At 39.2% G+C, this 24,023-nt stretch overlaps 1 protein-coding gene across 5 annotated transcripts in view; it reads right to left on the reverse strand.

Annotated features, from left to right (window-relative positions):
- GRXCR1 (glutaredoxin and cysteine rich domain containing 1) overlaps window positions 1–24,023 on the reverse strand; it is a 308,941-nt gene that overhangs the window by 62,957 nt on the left and 221,961 nt on the right. For 2 of the 5 annotated variants that reach the window (XR_004679237.1, XR_004679238.1), the window contains one exon: window positions 1,231–1,285. The exons of the other annotated variants lie outside the window; for them this stretch is intronic. The gene's annotated coding sequence lies outside the window, so the exon portion shown is untranslated. The remainder of the gene's footprint in view (window positions 1–1,230; window positions 1,286–24,023) is intronic. 5 annotated transcript variants of the gene reach the window in all.

Genomic DNA, 24,023 nt, shown 5'->3' on the forward strand with positions numbered 1-24,023 from the left:
GATTCTCACATTCATAGAATAGGTAAAACCCTCCTGCATCCACATCACCCAGCTCTTATGAGGATCAAACAAAATGGATGGCATTACCATACTTTGTACAGCCATGCATAAGTAACTGCTATTAATCACTGGCATTTCTCAAGACTAAATCTTTGAATTTTTGATATCTTTTCTAAAATTCTCTCCCTTGAAGGACTAACCGATTCGATTGCCGTCAACTACCACCTTCTTGGCCCTGGATCCCCCGTCAATACGTTTTTTCCTGTCTTCTCACCTCAGCTAGTTTAACAAACATTTCCTTTTTAAAATCCTGACATAGGGGTGCCTGGGTGGCTCAGTCAGTTAAGCGTCTGCCTTCAGCTCAGGTCATGATCTCAGGGTCCTGGGATAGAGCCCCGTGTCGGGGGCTATCTCTCTCTCCCTCTGCCCCTCCCCCTTGCTTGTTCTCTCACTTTCTCTCTCTCTCATAAATAAATAAAAATCTTTAAAAAAAATAAGATAAAATCCTGACATAACCTCAAACTGAGCAAGTCTAAAATCAGACTTTTCCCCAAATCCATGTTCTTCTGATCTTCCATTTCTGGCTTTGGGCTGTTCATCTTCTACGGGGTCCTGAAGTCACCTTCCATCCATTCCTCTCTATTGATCAGACCCAATCATAAACCAGTTTCTACTGTGGTCATGTCCTTATAAATTTCTCTCACATCTGTATTGCTGCTCTTCTTACTGCCCCCATGCAACACTAAACTGTCATCACCTTTTGCCTAGATTACTATACCCTAACTGACTTGTCTACTCTATTTTTCTACCCCATGCACTATCTCCTCTCTACCAGTGTCAGAAAAATCTTCTACAAATCTTCTTCCTGGGAAGTTACTGATCACATATATATATATTATATATACACATGCACACATTGCAATTCTGCAATGTAAATGTCTTTATTTATTTGAAAGATGAGGAAGCTGAGACTTAGAGATATAAAATTACTTGCCCTAAATCATGTAGTTATGATGTGGAAAAACAGAAGTGAACCTAGTACCTCTGCCTCCCAAACTGATAATGCAAGGTCTTCTGCTAACTTGTCACATCTCAGCCCTTCCATCAAGGGCTGTGTGGCTTCCTTTCACTCTTAAGCATCTTCTGATTCTCCCCTTACCTTCAATCTATGCTTTCCTACATGGCATTAAGGCATAATGGCATTATGTCTGACAAAGAGATTGTGAATACCTTGATGGCAATGTTCAGATCTTCAAGTTTTCCATCTCTGTATTATTGTCTGCTCCTAAAATAAAGTTGAACATAGCAAAAAAGAGAGACAGAAAAAGAAAGAGGGAAGGAGAAAAGGAGGAAGAGAGGGAAGGAAAAAGGAGAGAAGAAAATCAAATTTTCTAAAATTCTGATAGGAAACAAGATGCATTATCATCACTTCTCAGAATAAGGCCCATAGATCCCCTGCATCACATCCCCAGGAGGGGGGGTCCCAGGGTCCCACCCCCACTGATTCTGATTCGGGAGCAGGAGCTCTGACTCTGCACTAAGAGCCCCGGACAATTCTTATGCACACTACAGACTACAAATCACTGAAACCTGAAATCTCTCCTTGTTTTTGCCACAAGACAGAATTTTTAAACAGCATATTCTATTTGTGCCCCTTGAGAGTAAACAAACATTTAATAGGAAATGTGCCTAATTCCTATGACTATCAATGGATGAGACTGACACCTTTTTCTCATTTTCTCTTTCTTATGGAAAGAAGAGCTCCTAATTAAAACCTCCCACAGAGCTGACAGTGAACCTGACAGGTTCAGGCACCTACACTGTCTTATTTTCTTTCCCGATTTTGTGAAGGAAATGTGACAGAAGACAGTGAAATCTTTTTTTTTAAAGATTTTATTTATTTATTTGACAGAGAGAAAGAGCACACGCAGGGGGAGCAGTGGAGGGAGAGGGAGAAGCAGACTCCCCGCTGAACAGAGAGCCCAACGCAGGGCTTGATCCCAGGACCCTGAGATCATGACCTGAGCTGAACGCAGATGATTAATGACTGAACCACGCAGGTGTCCCAGAACTTTATATTTTTTAATTGAAGTACCGTTGACATACAATTTTATATTGGTTTCAGGTGTTCAATACAGTGATTCAACAATTATATATCTTACCAAATGCTTACCACGGTTAAGTGTAGTTACCATCTGTCACCCTATAAGCTTACTACAATATTATTGACTGTATTCCCTATGCTGAATTTTCATCTTATTTGTTTTATAAATGGAAGTTTGTACCTCTTAACCCCCTTCACCAATTTCACCCACAATCCACCCCCTCCCCTCTGGCAACCACCAGTTTGTTCTCTGTATTTATGAGTCTGTTTCACTCCCTCTTTTAAAGACAGCACAAGAACAGGCTGTGAATTGAAAACTTTGTGAGCAGATTTTCAAATGATGTGCTCAAACTGCTGTTTTAGTTTGGAGGATACACCAAGTTAATAAGAAAAAAAAAAAAAAGCTTCATGATGGTTTCCTATGTTGAACCATCTATATCATTTTAAAAAGGGGAGGAGGACATTACCATATACTTTAAGTCTGTTCGTTTTGCTTTGTTTAGCTTTTTGTTTTGTTTTTAATTATAAAGATAATTTTATCCTTAAGAATTTACACTCCCTCCACTGACATGTATTATAAGATGATGGGTTCACCTGAGGCCCTTTGGTCAATTGTCATTAAAGAGGGATTTGATCTAAGTAATCCCAACTGAAGCAGAAGCTGTGGGGGATAAGGCCGGCCTAGGAATCAGAAGTCCCAGATCTTATTTCCAGTTTGGTCACAACTTTGGGGTCTTTATATAATCCCTCCAGAACTCACTAGCCTCTCTAATAAATGAGAGGAGTGGACTAGATTAAGGGCCACAAATTCAAAGGTTTCTCAGGAGCTGCGCAGTTAAAGCAAGCATAGGAAGCAAAATGGTAACAGAAGATGACAGGCTGTAGTGGTGATTATCAGGACTGGATTTTATGCCCTCTCAAAAGGCATCTGAATTGGGGCGCCTGGGTGGCTCAGTCAGTTAGGTGTCCAACTCTTGATTTCGGATCAGGTAAGGATCTTGGGATCCTGGGATCCCAGGCTCCACACCTAGTGTGGAGCCTGCTTAAGATTCTCTCTCTCCCTCTGCCTGCCCCTCCCCACCCTTAAAAAAAAAAAAAAGCATTTGAATTGGAAATAATTTTAAAGCACTATGTTTTAAACCTCTGAAAGTCAAATTTAGCCCACAAGCTACTTATGATCTCTGAACTAGATAGTTTTTCAAGTACCTTTGAGCTTTAACCATGTGATTCTAAAATAATAAGTAATGGGGTGCCTGGGTGGCTCAGTTGTTAAGCATCTGCCTTCAGCTCAGGTCATGATCCCAGGGTCCTGGGATCGAGCCCCGCATCGGGCTCCCTGCTCGGCAGGAAGCCTGCTTCTCCCTCTCCCACTCCCCCTGCTTGTGTTCCTGCTCTCACTTTGTCTCTCTCTGTCAAATAAATAAATAAAATCTTAAAAAAAATAACAATTAATGGTCATTGAAATCACCTTAAAGCAAAGATAAAAGTTAGCATCTATCTAGTTCTTACTCTATGCCAGGCTCTTAGCTAAAGACTTTACTTATAGTAACTCATTTTAATCTTCATAATTTCTCAGTGAAGTGGGTATGTGGTTATAATCCCTCTTTTCCAGAGAAGAAAATCGAAGCACAGAGTTTAAATAACTTATCCAAGCTATCCCGTATGTTTCCGTTTTGCAATTGCCTTATGTTATCCTCAAGTCTTGTGATTACAATATGTTAATTTTGCTTTGGATTAATTTTTTTTAAGTATAAAGAAACCAGAGAAACAGTTATTACTTGCATGAGCTTGCTCCCTGGAAGCAACACAGCACTCGTGACATTCGGCAGATTTTCTATGGTCAGTTTTCTATGCATTTTGAATCCCAAGATCATACTGTATACTTTAGATTATTTTTAATTTAGGTTTTTAATTGATATGTTTTATGCTACATATTGTCAGAAGCATTTCTCCATGTCATAAAAAATCCTTTTAAGTCTCATTTCTAATAAATGCCTAAAATACCATTAAAAAAAAGAATTACAATAGCACTATGCAAAACCAGGCTTAATCAATTTTAAAATGGATTAAATATTCAAGTTATAAACTTTAATCAAGAGACTTAATGAAAGCTAAAAGTAATATTTCAAATTTAGGTAATATTTTATATATTAACATTATTTAATGTTCTCTCCATAAGTAATAAATAATCAAAGTTATTTTTGATGTCTCTAAATTACTGAACTAGCATTGTGTACTTAGAGGACTAGCTGTTATTAACAAACTAGAGAATAAGAACGGTGGTAAATTTTCACAAAAAATGAATTATCTAAAATGTTAATAATTTTTAAAATTAAGAAGTGTTCGATCGATGTCATCTATAAGTTAATAAAGTCATAGAATCAGAATAATAGAACTAGAAGAGATTTCTAGAAACCAACGGACACTGTTCCTTGACCCATTAATTGGACTGTATCATAGCTGCAATCAGATCACAGGAATTAACAATTTATTTTAATCCAAAATACCAAATGAGATAATCATTAAAATTTGATCGTTTGTATTTCTGGTTTCTGCTCCAACATGTAAAAGCTTGGAAGTTGTCACTTCCATCCTTGCAACAAGTAAAAGCTGGACAAAATTAAAATCACTGACTTTTGGGGGGTCCATCAAAGAACTGAGGTTTCAGGGCAAACTGCCACCCTGAAACCTAGGGAGACAGATGGATTCAGGGAGACAGCTGAGCTCTGCTTACCTAGAACCCAAGTCTTTGGGAGCCATAAGTGGATAGGACATTTAAATGGTAATTTTGATAAAATGCTGGAAGCTAAATGTAGACTAGCATGACAGTGTGCAAGTCCAAGAGCTGCTGTTTTAGGGGGATCTCCACACTTTCATGAGTTTTACTTCCAGGAACCACAACAGGTTCTCACAGTGAAGGACCAAAAAAGATCCCTCCAGGCTCTGCCAGGCATTGGGGGGGGGGGGAAGAGTAACCCTTGTGAAGTGCAGTTGGAGCTAATACCCCATCATTAAGTGTGGGCTACACAGAGTGCTTTCCTTCCAAAGAGCATAGCAGGAGAAGTAGGGAAAGAGGGTGAGTATACAATGCAGAAACCTAACAAGCACTGCCTCAGCTAGGCAGTCAAGTTCAGCTTCAACTGTGAAAAGTCAGGTCCATGGCGGGTACCTTTACACGATATGATGAAAATGGAACTTTACCTCTGTGTCTTCCTCCCCCAAACACATAACCCCAGTATGATCATAAGAAAAACATTGAACAAACCCCAACTGAGAGAAATTCCTTATCTGTGCAATATTCCCCCAGATTATCAAAGTTATCAAAACCAATTAAAGTCTGAGAAACTAAATGTACTGTGTTATCTTACATGGGATCCTGGAACAGGAACAGGACATTAGGTAAACACCAAGGAAATCTGAATAAACTATGGACTTTAGCTAATAATAATGTATTAATATTGGTTCACTAATTGTGACAAATGTACTATACTAATTTTAAGATGTTAATAATAGAGGAAATTGGATGTGGGATATATGGGAAGTCTCTATATTATCCTCACAATCTTTCTATAAAAACTATTCTAAATAAAACATTTAATTTTTAAAAAGCAAAGCCTAATAAACATGAAAAAATCTAACACTAGTAATGAAAAGCTTACAAAATAATGTAAATATTAATAGTTTGCTGTAACTCAGGTAATTATTAATTAAAATTAAAGAATTGGATGTTGTTCCCTCATTAAAGACCAATTTTCAGCTTGGTATGTGGTCTCAAATATATTGTGCTTACTATAATTTTTATTGAAATTATAGTAGAAAGCAAAATGACAGTCTTGTTTCTATTTCTATTCTTGTTTCAATATTTCTATTATTTGATAAAGAAACACAGTTGCTCCAAAGAAGGATACAGCTCATTCTTCTTCCCCTCGTCCAAGAGAAGAGTGGGAAAATACCTGGTAGAGCATTTTCCAAAATTAATTTCACAAAATCACAAATTTTTTCCACAGGAAAAACAGAAAAGCAGAATGGGAGTTTTTTAATGAAATATTACATTCCTCTCTTGAAGAGCCATGGTGTACTTCAGCAGAAAAGACTGAGAAGTCCTAGAGTAAAGACACCTTGTGTGGCCGTCGTACAGTTTTTCACAAAGCACATATTAACATTGAAAGAACACCAGATTTCCAAATAACAAAGTGCATTCAGATCATTCAGGGAGAACATTAATCAAAATAATTTAAAAATGCCCTTCTTAATCACTCCAGATGCATCTGCCTGGCATTCATACCACTCTACTCTACAGTCTATTTATCCTTCGTTACATGTCCAGCCCCTATCTTGGACTCCTTCACCACAAAACTCTGCTCGTACAAAGTTCCTCTCTCTTCATCTGGAGATTAATTTCATTTCTGAGACTTGCTTATGTCTACCTATCTGAAATGCCTTCTTCCTTCCCTCCTCTCCAAAGTCTCCCCTCTTTCAAAGACCAGCTTAAGTCACACTATTGCACAAAGACCTCCCTGTTCTCTCCTGACCCTAACCATTTCTTTCTTCATTCTTCCTCCTACGGTCTATGATGCTTACTTTGCCATTGACTAGACAATGTCCAATGACTTCACTCAGTATTTCTCAAAATGTGTTTCCATAAACGATCCAGTTTTTATTTGGTTTTGTTTTTCCCAGACAAATCTTAGTACTAGAAATCCATATACTTCAGTAGAGAAAATGCTAATTTGGCTATTGTTTGTGTGTCTCTGAATGCATATATTTGCCATTTCCTTTACATAATTGTTTGAAGCAAAAAATAAGTCCTTCACTTGATGGTAACCTACCAAATGTAATGTTTAACACTCGGTGCATGAAAAATACGTGTTGCATTAACATGTTGCTGAGCAGTCATGGTTTCAGGTATTCCAAAAACATCTGTATATTCAAGGAACTTGTTTAAGGATCTTCCTCCTATCATCAGAAGCCAAGAGTATGGAGTCCCCACCACAATCTCCAACCAAAATCTCAATCCCAGACTCAGATCCTGGGAAGGAAGTGTTCTTAACTAAATGTATTAGATCTCAAAGAAAAATGTCATTAACCATAAGAATAATCTTTGTCCAGGATCCTGAGCTTTCTCTGAGCTCACTGATGGGGTCTTGTCATCCCCATTCATCTCATATCTAAGCTCCTATCTGCACATGAATCTGTCCAAGGCACTAGTTTGAGCTATTATATATGGGGCTCTTATTTTTTTCAGAGTTTATTCACACAGTGGGTCTAATACAAACATGGAGAAAAGGTAAGTGAACATATTTTCTAAAAAACAAAATAGAAGTCAAGTCGAAAGAAATTAACTGTGTCATGTGATGGAGCAAGTGCTGGGCTAGGAAAATGTGTAGTTTACTGTTAGCTAAGATGGAGAGAGAACTTGTTTCTCTTGGTGCAGCCTCAAAATACTCTCTGTAGATGAGCATTCTCAAGAAAATTGTATGAATTCTATGAAAAGAAGTGCTGATCCCTGTGTTCAGACATAAAAAAGAGAGACTCCGTGTGTGTGTGTGTGTGTGTGTGTGTGTGTGTGTGTGGTGCAGAGGCAGGGTGTTAAACTGAATTACCATTTGTCTCATTACAAAATTGTTCAGTGCATCTCTTCTGCCCTTTTTATTGCTTACTTTCTCTATTACCAAAATTGCACTTAGGATATGCTAAACCGTGTGGGTACTTTTGAATATCTATGATGTCATATCATACATATGTAATGGGTATATTACAGTATATTCTCCATTGAACATAACACTCTTATTTTTTTCAGTTAACTGCCCCTAACTGTGCTTTATCGAATCCCACTAAGAAGAAGAGGTCTCCTTAAGGATGCCATAACTTCTCTGCTCCTTTCTGACTTAAAACGGTGCCATTTAGATATTTTAAGTAGTGCTATTGATTTTACAATTTCAGTCTCAAACCTAAAGCAGATTCTCCTCTTTCTCCTCCCTGTTCAGCTACAATATCTCTTTGCGTCTAACTCAGGAGAAGGAAGGGGAGTCATGGAGTCTGGTCTTTGCTCCCCTTTTTCCTTTCTCAGAGCACCAGCTCCTCCTCCTTGTAGGGGAGGAAGTGGAAGGGGGAAAGGGGAAACATCTCAATTCACTAATTGGACATGCTGGTTTCCCCTTGATGCACCAAGGCAGTTCTAGCTATAGGACAGTAGATAGGGGGGCATGGGTGCAGCCCTAACAGGCCTATGCAGCACTCCTCCACTCTGGCAGGCCCTTTAAAAATGGGACCACTTCTGGATGATCTCCAGCTTGTGGATTCAGGCAACATCCCCCTGACACATAGTCCCCTTTTCCTCCATAAAGCACTGGTTGCAGAAAGACTCCAGTATCACTGCCCTCAATAGCCAGGCATATGGAAGGGTGTCCTCTCTTCCATATCTATTTGAACTAGGAACTAGATGTGAGGTGTGTCCTGGCTTCCTCTCTGCCTAGTAATATCTCATCGGGCCATCTTTCTCTGATTCTCTCTTCCTGTGCTTTAATATACATCGGCAGTTTAGAAGGTTCTCTCACGAAGCACATGTCTAAGTTGAGCGAAGTGGCAGTCTCTCCTTCTTTGAGTCTCCTGGAAATCAAAGATGATTCTCTCATCACTCTCTCCACTGACCTTCCTTAGCTTAAAAAAGAGGAGACACCAGCACACTTCTCTCTCCACCTCAAGGGGTAGGATGGTAGTCAATGAAGGGGTAAGTTCTCCCAGGAAACCCTTCTGGGAGGTAGGCATCTCCAACTGCGGCTAGCTCTCTAAAACTCAGGACCACTTAACTCCTTTTATATTTAGCCTTGGTCTTTCCAGGGCAAAAGGAAATAAGTTCTCTCTCAACAAATAAACTGCAAATAACTATGTGGACAGAGATGCTTCACACTCCTTTAAGGGCCCACATGTGGCAGATTGCCCTGTGCTGATGCTCAAAAAAAATACTCATTCATTCATTCGAGAGCCACCCGTGGTTGATCCTAAACAATGTGGCCTGGTCTTTGCATTCTGAGGATACTCACCTGATCGTGATGATAAGTAAACTTTCTCTGTATGCTTTATAGGCCAGAGAGAGAGAGACTTTGATCCATGTTTAAATATTTACCTTTATGAATTTTGAGATGCCCTCAACCACATTTGAAACTTCAGTGGGCGATACTGAATAGGGAAAGACACTGGTCACCAGCTTACCAATCTTTGGTGTTGACTTTCCAAAAAGGAGGGGCAAGTTACATGAATAAGCTAGAATCCTGCCTGCATATTGCAACATGGTAGTTCCTTTAGCTTCTAGAAGATTTCCTGACTCAGAGGAGGCGCTTGGTCAATTTTTAGCTGATAGGCCCAAAGAGTGCCTATCTAATAGATAAGAAACTATCCAGTATGATAACATACTTAAAAGGTTTCCTGGCCATTAACTCACCATTGGACATTTGACAGAATGATGAGGTGGGGCTCTTTCTGTTACAATTTTGACCATGACCTAAAGTGGAAATAAGTCAATAGGTGCCCAAATGACTCCTGTATCCTAAAAGGAGATTCTCTAGAATGGGTAACCAGTGTGCTGCATGAACCAGCAACAAGAGCATCACTTGGGGCCCTGCTGGAAATGCAGAATCTCAGGCCACAGTGCCAACCTACTAAATCAGATCCTATGCCTGAATCTTGGCCTAACTCTTTTCTCTCAGAGTTTATGAAAATGTCTATAGGCAAGAGACCAGCTAAGAGGCTTTGGCTGCTTGATAAAGAAGGGGCATTGAGAACAAACTGCACTGAAACCCACTCTGGGGGGTTAATGTGTTTCCTCTCTGTGGACCAAATGTGGGCCATGAATCAGGGAGCTGCCAGGAGCTGCTATGAATCATGCCCAAGAATACCGCTGTGGAGAGACACATTCCAGGGATGCGGCATAAAGAGCTGGATGCCAGAAGCTGAAGAAGGAATCTCTGCAGGCCTGGTGGAATGCTGAATGCATCTAGAGGATAGCAGTTGAAAGGACCCAGAGTGGATATCACAGACAAACACAAAGGTAGCCCATGAGAGGCAGAATCAGCCTTGGAAAGGTGGAACTCCCAGAAGATACCATCACAGATGACATTTTATCAGCCACCTGAGACCTCACCTTCACCCATCAACAAAAACCCTAAAGAAGGCGGAAGAAGTCTAATGAACGGGTGGGAAGAAGAAGGCGGGGAAACAGAGTTGAAGTCTTCATACCCAAATCCCTGCAGCAGGCTGACCAGACCCAAGAGATCCCAATTGGAGGATGGAAAAAAAATAAATTTGAATGTAGTTCAAAGCTTTTATTATTGCACTAGATTGGGCAGTTTATTTATGGAAATGGCCTGTGACCAGGCCAGAAGACCTTTCACTTTCTAAGAAGGAATACAGCTATGTAACCTGCCAGAAAATTTCCCAAAGTTTCAGGAAGAATTATCCCATAAGTTTGAAAGACATCAAGGAAATGGAGCATAGATGTTTTGGGCTCATATTATAACAAAGGCAGCTCATTCAATGTACATGTTGCACAAACAAGAAAAGATACGGAGAGAAGAAGTCAGACAATATTTTACTTTACCTTTTGCTGAGCTACTAGCTGCAAGCCTTAGCTTTTAACCTAGACTTCACTGACACCATTATACTTCAATCTGAGCAAACCAGTACTATAAAAAACACAAATTTCTATTTGGACCACCAGTCTCAATTTCAATAAGAGTGAATACTAGCACTATGATCTGGATGCCAGAGGCTAAAGAGCCAAAAAGGTAAATAAAAGGAAAGAAAGGACAGGAAACACAGGGAACTTAATGAGTATCTCAAAATTAACATGTCCAAAACAAACTTCTGGATATGCAAACCCAGGCCCACTGCTTGGTTTAGAACAGAAGTTTGAAGCTAATCTGCTACAAGGAATAACCTAGAGAAAGAGGAGATAAAGGCTGACTCAGATAGAGAAATGGTCTAGCAAAATCCTCCATAATGGAGAACGGCTGATGGATTTTTAGCACCGTGGTGTCTAATAATAAGTCTTAAGTTGGTGTTTCACCTGCACTGGCCTAGTCTGGAATCCCCTTCCCTCAGTCTCCAAAACTTTACTAACAATCTCCTACACACAACTGACTTCTTACATTAATGGAATTTTGAGGGAATGAAAAAAATGTGTAAGGGTGATGACAGGTTGGTCAAGAAGGGCACATAACCAGAAGTGAGATAGAGAATGGATATAGAATAGACAGAGAATCCACTAAAAAGCAAAAATCAGAGCATAGAGAGCTGCTTGGGCTCATAGCTCAGTCCTGCTGTCTAACAGTGTGGCTGAGTAAGACAAAAATGGGCACTGAGAAGTGGGGTGCTGCTGAAAATGTGAAAGTGGCTTTGGAACTGGGTAATGCTAGAGACTAGATGAGTTTGAGATACATGCTAGAAAAAGCCACAATTGCCATGAACAAAATTGTAAAGGTGTTTCTAATTGTAGCTCAGAAAGAAAAGAGGAGAATGACAGAGAATGAAAGAGGAGAACCATTCTCTTAGAAAATACCTAAAAGGTCATGAACACAGAGTTGGTAGGAATACAGATGATAAAGACCATTCTGACAGAGGCTCAGATGAAAATGAGGAATTTGTTATTAGACGGTGAAGAAAAGACCATCCCTGTCATAAAGTGCCAAAGAACATGGCTGAATTGTATTCAAGTTGTAGTGTTTTATGGAAGGCAGAACTTGCAACAATAAAATTGAATATTTAGCTGAGGACCTTTCTAAGCAAAATGTTAAAGAAGTAGCATAATTCCTTCTGACTGCTTATAATAAAAGAAGAGAGAAATGAACTAAAGATGGAATTGTTAAACAAAAGGGAACCAGAACTTAAAGATTTAAAAAATTCTCAGCCTGTCCATATTGCAAAAAATGAAAAAGCATGTTTGGAAGGGAACACCAATGGTGTGGTTGAGCAATTGTTTATAAGATTAGTAGAGATGGGAATCATCAAAGACTTAATCAACTATCTCAACAAAATGCAGCAATAGAGATGGGTTTAGACCAGCAGAAACACTGCCAGGTGAACTAAAGGAAACAGAGCAAGCAGGACAAAATGAAGGAAGACTGTTGGACTTCTTAGATCCAACAGGACCAGGCCAGAGCACTTTTTGGCTGCAAGTACAAGAGAAGAGGAGAAGGAAGAAGAGAAGAGGAACCCCAAAGGCAATTCAGATATCAGGGCTGCCACTCCCATCACAGGTCCAGAAAGGCAAGCCTGCCTCCACCATGATTTCAAAGGAAGGATGCCTAACAGAGCAGTGGGGTTGGTCTTGCTCCATAGAGCTCTGGGTCACATCTCTAGCTCTGATAGACCTGCAACATGAGCGGTGCCACTGCAGAAAGCCAGGGACTGGGCAGGGCTCTGCAGAGCTCTGGAGGTGATATTACTACCCTAATAGGTCCAGAAGGTAGGACATCTGCCCCAGTGGGTTCAGAAGGAGAGACCACTGCTCCAGTGGGGCCAGAAGGCAGAGCATCAAACCAAAGAGAATTATTCTCAAGCCTTAAAATATCAAGGAGCTGCCTTACTAGGTTTTGTACTTGCTGGGACCCTTCAGCCTTCCTTCTTTCCTACTTCCTTTTAGAATAAGAATGTCTGGCCCATACCTCTCCCACCACTGTATTTTGAAAGTACATAATTTATTTGATTCCACAGGTTCACGACTAGAGAAGAGTTTTGCTTCAAGATAAGTCTTACTCATATCTCATTTAGATGATATTTAGATGAAACTTTGGACTTTATACTTCAAGTTGATGCTAGAAAGAGTTAAGATTGGGGGGCTTGTTGAAATGGAATGAATGCATTTTGCATGTGAGAAGGACATGAACTTTGAAGGCAGGGGCAGAATGCAATGGAATGATATCCCCCAAATTCATGTTGAAATCCTAACCCTCAGTGTGATGGTATTAGAACTGGGGCCTTTGGGAGGTAATTAGGTCATGAGGTTTCCACCCTCATGAATGAGATTAGTGCCCTTATAAAAGAGATCCCACAGAACTCCTTTTGCTCCCATTCTGCCATGTGAGGACACATGAACCAGGGAGTATGTTCTCTTTAAACACCAAATCTGCTGGTACTTTGATCTTGGACTTCCCAACCTCAAGAACTATGAGAAATAAATGTTTGTTGTTTAAGCCACTCAGTCTATTGTTCTGTTATAGCAGCCCAAGCTGACTAAAACAGTGGTCTTAGATGAGTATTTGACCTCTTTATACTTGTTTCCTTACCTCTAAAATGAAAATTATAATAGAATTTACTCCGAGGAGTTATCATGAGCATATAGGAGATAATGTATGTAGAGAGAATATACAAACACCCGGAACTCTTTGGTTGGTGATGTTGTGGTGGTGGTTACTCATGATGATTTTAAGGAATACTGGGTTTCCCCCCATTCACTGGATGGCAGCTAAATCATTCTACTGGATACTGCATGAAAATGTGACCTACATAATACAAAAAATGTTTGAGATGCCCAGGCAGCCTACCCTTATGTTACTATAAGGAATAGCATTTCTCTGCCCTCCACCTCCTCACACCCCCACCCACCATGTCCACCACCCCACAGAGAGCAACCTCCAAATCCTTCTGCAAACAAACCTAGGTGTTCATAAGGGAACTCACATATGCTAATGAGTACAACGGCCTCAGCAGCCATTCTGAGCCTGTCACATTTCTCCTCTCCTCTATCGTCTCTCTTTCTTGTCTACTGACAAGGTTTCTGCTGAGAAGGCTCGTGAAATCATTATTGCCGAAGGTCCTCATGCTGAGACTCATGAATGCCTATTGAAAGTACTCTCCTTTATAGTTCTCTGCTCCCCACGCACACTGGTATACACCACTGTGCAAACCCCCTTGTGTGATAGGTTTGCCTGCTGGGATGAATCCTTCCCAGGCCTTGCCATCCAAAACATAAATGGTGGCTCTTGCTCATAGGCTGGTCATTATTTTCATGGTTGCAAAGTGACTGCCTATATGTAATAGCTGGTTGTTATTATATAAACTATGGGAAATATAATAAGAGAGTGCTGGTGGCAGAGTAAGAAATTATACCCAGAACCCAGACATTAAGTCCAGGTGAGCAATTTCTGCAACCAAATAAGGTAGTATCTGGAGATCCAGAGTATATCATATACATTTTTTAGTTTTCTGTATATTATAATGTTTTGACATCTTAAAAAAAAAGAAAGATTCTGTCTGGGGAAAGACTGCCCTTTCTGGGGCTGGCCAATTTTTAGAGATAGTAAAGGATTCTGCCAGGAGCATGGCTTCGATATGCAAATTAACCAATCTAGAACCCTGCTTCCTCTCTCTGGTCCGTGTACCCCAAGAGATAATATTCTTCTGCCTTAATCACCCCACGGCCACTAGGACAACTAGGGACCACTCCCATAGTTTAGAGTCTGCCCAAATTATTCAAACTAGCCAATTCTAAACTGTTTACCCTGCCCCACCTTACATTCCCCACTGAAAGCCCAATAAAATTGTGACCCAAACTCTTCCCTTCATTCCTGTACCCTGCCTCATATTCACCCTGATGGCTTTTCCATGTGGCTCTGTGTGTCACACCACGCCTCCTGTCTCTAGAAGCCAGGAGTACAAAAAACATTGTTTTCCTGGGCCTCTCCTCTGTCTTCTCTTGTGGCCACACCTGACTGACCGTCTCATAAAAGAATCTAGAACACCAAGTAAAGCGTTACTGGTGTAGAAACTGTGGTAAGCCTCTGCCCAGCAGGACCTCACCTTAGGGAGGCAGAAGACCACTGCTGCTAATAAAAACACATCTCTTAAGAGAAAATGGAGAGACATAAGAAACCAAGCTTCCTGAACATCCTCAGGACTAATACCTGCTGGTGCCATTTGCTGAGTGTGTATCTTTTACATTTATTGCAGCAAAGTCAACTTCAAACAGATTTAAGTATCAGAATGCTATTAATGCCAAGTTTGAGAGCCTCTGCAGGACTATTTCCAAAAGTAGGACCCCCCGCCTCCATCTCACCATGGTGTGTGGGTTCAGGGTATGCCACTGATCCTAGGACACAAACCTGTGACTCTCTACCTGTTGGCTTTCTCTCAGCTGGAAGTTCCAAGGAGTTAACACCTGTGTGGAATAGCCCTCCACCAGTGATTTATGAGGGCTGGAGAATAAATATCCCAGGTTCCTTGCCCCTCTGAAGTGCATTCTATATTGTAGGATTGAGCTCTGGTTGTCAAGAGTAGTAACTTGCTCAATAACAATGTTTATGTGCTTCCTTCCCTTCTCTGTCTCAATTTCCACTCCACTGGGGCTTCCTGTGATCACTTCACTCAAATCCTTATCTGGTGAACCCAATCTAAAACAAACACTTACCCTTGATGGGAAAATTCCCCCCCCCCCCCCCCAACAAATCACATTTCTATTCTATTTTTATTTCCCAGATTTCAAAGCAAGGTTATCTTAGGTCTCCAAGCTTTCGAAAGATCTTAGTAAAATGGTCCTTTTTCCACTTATTTATATCCCTTTCTACCTTGAATCCAGGCATTCAAACCATCTTTCACTATTACTATTGTTTCACACGTTCATCTGTCTCTTCCAAGTAACAGGTAAGGCACTTGAAAAAAGGAACTGACTCTTAAACACCTTCCTACTTCCTCAAAATGCATAGCATAGTATCTAGCACACAAACATTCAGTAAGTATCTGTGCATAAGGTCATAGCAAATTTATCGAGTATAGGTTGAATACTGTCAGGTGCCAGCCTCAGAGGGATTCCTTTGAGATCTTTGGAAGTATAGCCATAGGAAGGGATTTAGAGTACTTCCCCTCCAATCTGACCTCATAAATTTTGGTACCCTCATTTCTAGTATCTGTATCCCCATATCTGGTTCTGCTGTAGATTCTTTGGTCGTGGTACTCAGCTCAGAGCAAGCCAACCACACCTCACTTTACTGAAGCAGTACACAATGTATTTCATACTAACCTGTAAAAGCCAGGCAACTCTTCCAAGTCTTAGTGTAAAACTATCAGCGGATCCATCCCTACCCTACAAACTAAACTAGGTCATCTGTGGATCTTTGGGAATGGTTCAAACTAACGGATGCTCTCTAAAAGGGTCCCCTTCCTTCCACATTAGGTTATGTCAATAGTGGTACAAAGGTAAAGACAAATCAAACAGTTCAGAATAATAACAGTGATTTGGGTAATGGTTTGTTTTTATTTTCTTTCTCCCACAAACTCCAGAGCTTACAGTGTACAGTGATCGGTTTCGCATTGGCAGCAATGAGGGCTATACTACAAAACATAGTAGATGCTCAATAAGCATGAGTTGAATTATTAAATGAATGGAGAAATAAGTAACTCCAGCAGAAATGGAAAGAAGAAAATCACTAAAAACAAATATGTTATTTAGGGATTTATTAAAAATGTACCTCAGCATAGTAAAGGTCCTATTATGACAAGCCCACAACTAACATACTCAATGGTGAAAAGCTGAAACCTTTTCCTCTTAGGTCAGGAAGAAGTATGCCCACTCTCACCACTTTTATTCAACACAGTATTAGAAGTCCCAGCCAGAGCAATCAGGCAATAAAAAGAAATAAAATGCATGCAAATCAGAAAGGAAGAACTAAAACTGTCACTATTTACAGTGACTGATATTATATATAGAAATATTATATATTGTTACCTGGAAAGATATATTCATAGATTAGAAGAATTAATGCTGTTCAAATGTCCATACTACCCAAAGCAATCTACAGATTTCATGCAATCCCTATCAAAATACCAATAGCATTTTTCACAGAATTAGAAAACAATAATACTAAGATGTGTATGGAATCACAAAAGACCCCAAATAGCCAAAGCAATCTGGAGAAAGAAAAACAAAACTGGAGGCATCACAATCCCAGGTTTCAAGATATACTGCAAAGCTATAGTAATCAAAACAATATGATACTGGCATAAAAACAGATGCATAGATCAATAAAACAGCATAGAGACCCCAGAAGTAAACCCACATTTATATGGTCCATTAATCTATAACAAAGGAGACAAGAATATACAATGGGGAAAAGATAGTATCTTCAATAAAGGGTGCTGGGGAAACTGGACAGCTACCTACAAAAGAATGAAACTGGACCACTTTCTTACACCATACACCCCAAAAAAAACCTCAAAAAGGGTTAAAGACCGAAACACCAGACAAAAAAAACATAAAATTCCTAGAAGAAAACATAGGCAGTAATTTCTTTGACATTGGCTATCAGAACATTTTTCTAGATATGTCTCCTGAGGCAAGGGAAAGCAAAGCAAAAATAAACTATTGGGACTACACCAAAATAAAAATCTTCTGCACAGCAAAGGAAACCATCAACAACATGAAAAGGCAACTTAATGAATAGGAGAAGATATTCACAAACAATATATCTGATAAGGGGTTAATATTCAATATATAAGGGACTTACACAACTTAACACCAAAAAAGACAAATAATCTAATTAAAAATGGGCAGAGGACTTGAAGTGTTGGCAAGGATGTGGGGAAGAAGGGACCTTTGTGCACCTTGTGCAAAATTGTGCAGCCGCTGTGGAAAACAGTATGGAGGTTCCTCAAAAAATTAAAAAAATATAAATACCTAATGGTCCAGTAATTTTACTACCGGGTATTTACCCAAAGAAAAGGAAAACACTAATTGGAAAAGAGATATGCACCCCTATGCTTATTGCAACATTACTGACAATGGCCAAGATATGGAAGAAAATGTCCATTGATAGATTAATGGATAAAGAAGATGTAATCTACATATGTAATGGAATATTACTGAGCTATAAAAAAGGTTGAGATCTTGCCATTTGTGACAACATGAATGGACCTAGAAAGTATTATGCTAAGTGAAATAAGTCAGATGGAGAAAGACAAATACCAATGATTTCACTCCTATGTGAAACCTAAAAAACAAACAAAAAGCAGAAACAAACTCACAAATACAGAGAACAAACCGATTGTTGCCAGAGGGAAGGGGGATTAGGGGTTTGGCAAAATGGGTGAAGGGCAGAGGGGGATACAGGCTTCCAGTTACGGGATGAATAAGTCACAGGGATGAAAGCTACAGGACAGGGCATATAGTCAGTGGTATTGTAATAGCCTGCATGGTGACAGGTGCGAGCTAGCTACACTCGTGATGAGCAGAGTATTATATAAAAGACTGGAATCACTATGTGTACATCTGAAACTAATGTAACATTGTGTGTCAACTATACTCAAAAAATTTTAAGAACAAATAACAATCATGCATCTTCAGATGGAAAGTGTTAGGAGGTTAGGACCCGTTTGAAAGAAACCCTGTCTCTCGAGGAGATTGGAAATGTTGAATCAAAGCAGTTTATCTCATGGCAGTATTTAACGAAGTAACTACTGAGGCAGGGTTATCTGAATTTTTCCCACCTAGAGGAATCCTATACTGAAATTTTTGCTCACTTACTTCCAGAAGTGTCCAACTCTGCTTCAGGGTCTGATTCTTGGAGGTGGTGAAAATGGTTGATGAGATTAAATGAATCAGCTGTCTTTGGGTATAACCCATTCCTCCACTTTCTGCCTCCATCAAAGAAAGTACTTTCTCTCCATCTTGCCCTCCCTCTCCACCTCATTAAATCCCCTGCAAAGATGGTGGAAGGGTACAAACCCAAGTGATTCCTTTTCGTTTATAACTGTAAAGGAAGGAAACTGACTGTAAAGTTTTTACATGTACAGAATCAGCATTTTTTTAAAGGCAGTTACATCTGAGAATGTCACTCTGAGAAGAGTAAGGAAATTGTTGAAATAAGTTACAACAATGATCAAATTGCTGGAAAAAAATAATAGGCAATTAAAATCAGCAAAATTCAGTTAATTGGTCTGCTGCAATTTATTCTTTTTTTAAAAGTTTTTATTTTAATTACAGTTAGTTAACATACAGTGTAATCTTAGTTTCAGGTGTACAATATAGTGATTTAACACTTTCATACAACACCTGGTGCTCATCACAGCAAGTGCCCTCCTTAGTCCCCATCACCTATTTTACCCATCCCCCCACTCACCTCCACTCTGGTTAACATCACTTTGTTCTCTATAGTTAAGAGTCTGTTTCTTGGTTTGCTTTCCTTTTTCCTTTGCTTATTTGTTTTGTTTTTTAAATTCCACATATGATTGAAATCATATGGGATTTGTCTTTCTCTGATTTACTTATTTTGCTTAGCATTACACTCTCTAGCTCCATCCATGTTGTTTTGAATAGCAAGATTGCATTCATTTTTATGGCTGAGTAATATTCCATTGCATATATATATATATATATATATATATATCTTCTTTATCCATTTATCTATTGGTGGAATGCTGTGATTTATTCTTAAAATGAACCTCTGATTAGGATGCTGAGGCATTTCATAAAATGACTCACTTTTTATTTGCTTCTAGAATTGAATTATCCTAAGGTTTATACATTCCTGAGTAACACAAAGTTGAGGCTTTTGTTTTTGTATCTATAGGTTTCACATTCTGCTTTCGTTAGTAATTTGCCCTAATGCCATACCTAATTTCTCACTTACTCTCTCCTTTCCATCTAATTTTCTTCCTCTTTCCAAAGCATGTAATATTGGTCCTCATTAAATGGGCATTCAACCCACACACAACATCTGTATCTACTTGCCATGTAAGAACTTACAGTCATTTTACGTATACTGAGATGCTTTCCTATGCATTTAAAGACATCTCACACACTTCTTTTTCATAACGGATGCAAATGCAGACATTGCTACATAAGACCATGAGCTACAAACAAACTGCAGAAAGCAACCAAGGGTCTCCATTGACAAATGCATCTTGTTTACGGGGCCATGGTGAAACTTAGACACTTCAATAAAGCGGTCAATGCCTTGTGAAGCACATCAGTTTCTAGACCTCCCTGAGCTCCATATCTGAAAGACAATTCTACCCCTACCCCCTACCTGTTATCTCATCCCTCATTCTCAATTGTCTTACATTTTGGAGATTTCCTTCATAAAATTTACCACCATCTGAAGGTACATTATGTACTTATTTTAGTTTAGTTTTGTTTTTTTTTAATTTGATTACCATCTGCCTTTCCAAGCCAAAGGCAGGAACTTTGGATTGTCCCTGGTGTATACACAGCACCTGGAAACATATCTGGCACATAACAAGTACTTTCCACATTTCTGTTAAGTAAAGGAAAGCAGTAAAAGAAAATGGGAGGGAAGTAAATGGTGGAAAGGAAGACTGATTTTGGAGTTGGAACGTCCTGAACTTGGAATACAGCTTCATTGCTTCTTTTGTTGTTGCTGTTTCCAGCTTTAGCAAGGTGTAACTGGCAAATAAAATTGTAAGATGTTTATACAACGTGATGATTTGATATATGTATACATGCAAAAGGATTCCTGCTCATGGAGTTAATTAACACATTCCACCACTCCACATACTTAGCTTTTTGTGTAGGTGAGAACACTTAATTTCTACTCTGTGGGCAAATTTTAATTATACAGTACAGTGTTATCAACTGTAGTCACTATGTTATACATTGGATCCTCAGAACTTATTCATCTTATAACTGAAAGTTTATACCCTTTTACCAACCTCTCCCTATTCCCCCCACTGTCAACCTCTGGCAACCATTTTACTACTTTCTGTTTCTATGAGTTCTGTGTGTGTGTGTGTGTGCGCGTGTGTATACATATTTTTAAATATTTTATGTTTTTATATATTTTTTAGATTCCACATACAAGTGATACTATGCGGTATTTGTCTTTCTCTGTCTGGTTTATTTCACTTAGCATGATGCCTTCCAAGTTCACCCATGTTGTCTCACATGACAGAATTTCCTTCTTTTCTGAAGGAAGAATAATATTCAATTGTATGCATATCACACTTGCTTTATCCATTTATCCATTGACTGACACTTAGGTTATTTCCATACTTGGCTATTGTTAAATATTGTTGCTAGAATCATGGGAATCCAGGTACCTCTTCAAGACAATGATTTTGTTTCCTTTGTATATATACTCAGAAGTAGGATTGCTGACCGTATGGTGGTTCTTTTTTTAATTTCTTGAGGAACCTCCATACTATTTTCCATAGTAGAGAATACTAGTTCATTGCTTTTTAAATGTATGAACTTGGGCAGATTATGTAAGTTCTCTGAGCCTCTGTTTCCTTATATATAAAGTGAAATTATCTTTACTTCTTCTGCAGAGTTGTTTTAAGGATTAAATGTGAAATACAGGTTAAATCATCGATTCGTCAATCATTATTCCTGGCATATTACATGCACACGTTTATTATACAATTCGCACATTGTTTCACATAAATATTTCTAAAAGTTTGATATCTATGTGAAAGCAAGGCAGTAACAGCTACTGACTGCTGTTGAATCTGAAAGTGAAATACAGGATGTATTCCATTTATCTAGGACCTTCCATAAATTAGAGCCCCTCCCAGGAATCAGATTCTCTGTCTTTGTTATAATATCCTGCTGTCTATTGCCTTTTCTACTTTAGATCATTGAGGGAATTGCTTGTCATTTTAGTATCACAGTCAGTTGTGTGATTTGTGGTAATTTTCACCAGTAGTAACAATGGTGTTTGTAAATGATTTACCTTTTAAAATAAGGTAGAGTGAATTCAAGGTTATCCCCATAACAACTTCATGCTCAGTCACTAGCATTCTGAAATGATCCTTGAGTGAGAAAGATTAGAGAGAAGGTCCCATATCAGATCACCTTGCCTACGGAATGATGCTTAGTAAGTAAGCAATAGATCTATTACGTATCTCTCTGAAGAAAAAAAATACCAAACATGGTGACACATCTTTGGAGATTGTTTAGGAATCGGTGTTTGTAGGAATGCTGTGTATGTGCATCGCCTACCCTGGTGGCAGATGGTGGTGCAGAAGCATGGGGCGAAACGAGGAAGAGAAGGGATTAAATTGGTAATTTGCATGTTGCTCAGAAAACATTTTTAAGCCAAATTACAATTATGCTATTTGTATACTGTGAAGTAACAGAAAATTTCTATACACAAAAAGCAAAGATCAAGGTAAATATTTGGCTAAACAGTCCTTTTTCTTTTTAATTGGCAAAGTTACCCACTCTAATAGGAGAGATATTTGGTTTGCATGTGTATTAGGTTATTGAGAGGTTTTCTTATTGGCCCTGGAATGGTTCCTGAGACTATAAACTGAGAACACAGGAGTGTAAGTTACCTAATAATTGGGGACCAACAGACCCTCCTGGGTTTATTAAGAAATAAAGGAGCTCTGCTATCCTCCAGCCACCTCCCCACTCAGTTCAACCACAACCCCACCCCACCTTATATCAACAGAAGACAAAGGGGAGCAGAGAGGATCATTAGCATAGCTAGTTGTTAGCTTGCTCTACAGCAGACTCTATTCTTGCCCTCCTATGGTCATGCCCATCCCTATAAGGTGAGGGACAAAAGGATGTGCCTATCTGAAACCTGCACCTTCTTCAGATCATGCTGAGTATCCAGAATTCTCTCTCCCAGTGGTCCTACACCTGCTTTCAGAGCCCACAAAGACTTCTTCCCAAGGAGCACAACTGCTCCACCCAAAGAGTGGCCAAGGTATGGCCATGTTTGCAGCAGGTGGCAGGAAGTCAGAGCTTGAACATGTTGTCTCCAGCAACTACACACGAGTGTGCAAGGCCATGATTCATGTAAAACAGATCCAGGACTGGAAAGATAAGGATGGTAGGCCTGGGGCCATGGGTGGGGAGAATGGCAGGGACAGTTCATCCCATGTTAACACACGAAATTGCAAGGAATTCAAGAATTTTAAATTCTAACCTGGCCTTGAAGATCATTATGAATATATATATATATACACACACATATATATGTGTATATATATATATCAAGATAAGCATACAAATATATTTGTTGAACACTTTGTTGGCTTGATATATAACTTTTTCATATTTAGACATAGGGTGTGTAGACCTCCATCTGTACTCACACCCCAGGCCCCACAGATGTTAGGGCCAGGCAACAATGCCCTAGAGGCATCTAGGACAACCAACTAGTGTTAGCCAAGAGATAAATGAGAAATACTTGTCATTTTCAATCACTTTTCTCCTTCCTGAAGCATAAGCATGGGGACTTAGGAAAGGGAGGAGGGTGAGGGAAAGGAAGGTAGATGGTATATTCTAGGAGCAGAACACACCCTCTCATCTCTCCAAGTCCTTCCAGTCCTAAGTCAAATCAACAGGAAGGGAAAGAAAAACCTTGAATGGGATAAGAGAAGTAATGTTTTAGGAGTAGAAAATTTGGCCTAATTATGGGATTTGTCTGAGATGTTTATGAAATAAAAAAAAAAAGAAAGAGATTGGATGAAACATGTTTAAAGAGAGTGATTTAAAAGGAATAAAACCATTTATTAAGTAAATCTCACCAAATTCAAACTATTCAAAAAACTATTTAGTGATGGACTGTGGGTGTATGTTTGTGCATTTGCAGTATTTCCTATGTACAAGAAGTCCCACCCCAACATTCTAACTAGAAAATACCCACCATCCTCCATCATAGTATTTCTTGCAATGGGGTCTTCTGTAACCAGAACCATGATACAGTTCTGAAGTCCCAAATTTAGATGATCCTTAGAGAAAAAAAGGAAAATCTAGAAATGGATAAAACTGGGAATGTACGTAGAAATGGAACCTGTGTGGACAGCTCATTGCTATTTATTTTCTGGAACAGAGATTTAAAAGGAAATTATTGTAGGCCTGAATAATAACCCCAGAGCAAAGGCTACTGGTGATAATTTATTGGCCTTTGCTTACTAACGATTGAAGGAGAAAAACCAAAGAGAAGAACTATTAGGATCA

The sequence above is a fragment of the Mirounga leonina genome, unplaced genomic scaffold (genome assembly GCF_011800145.1).
Source record: "Mirounga leonina isolate KUSES-001 unplaced genomic scaffold, KU_Mleo_1.0 Mir_129, whole genome shotgun sequence".
NCBI lineage: Eukaryota > Metazoa > Chordata > Mammalia > Carnivora > Phocidae > Mirounga > Mirounga leonina.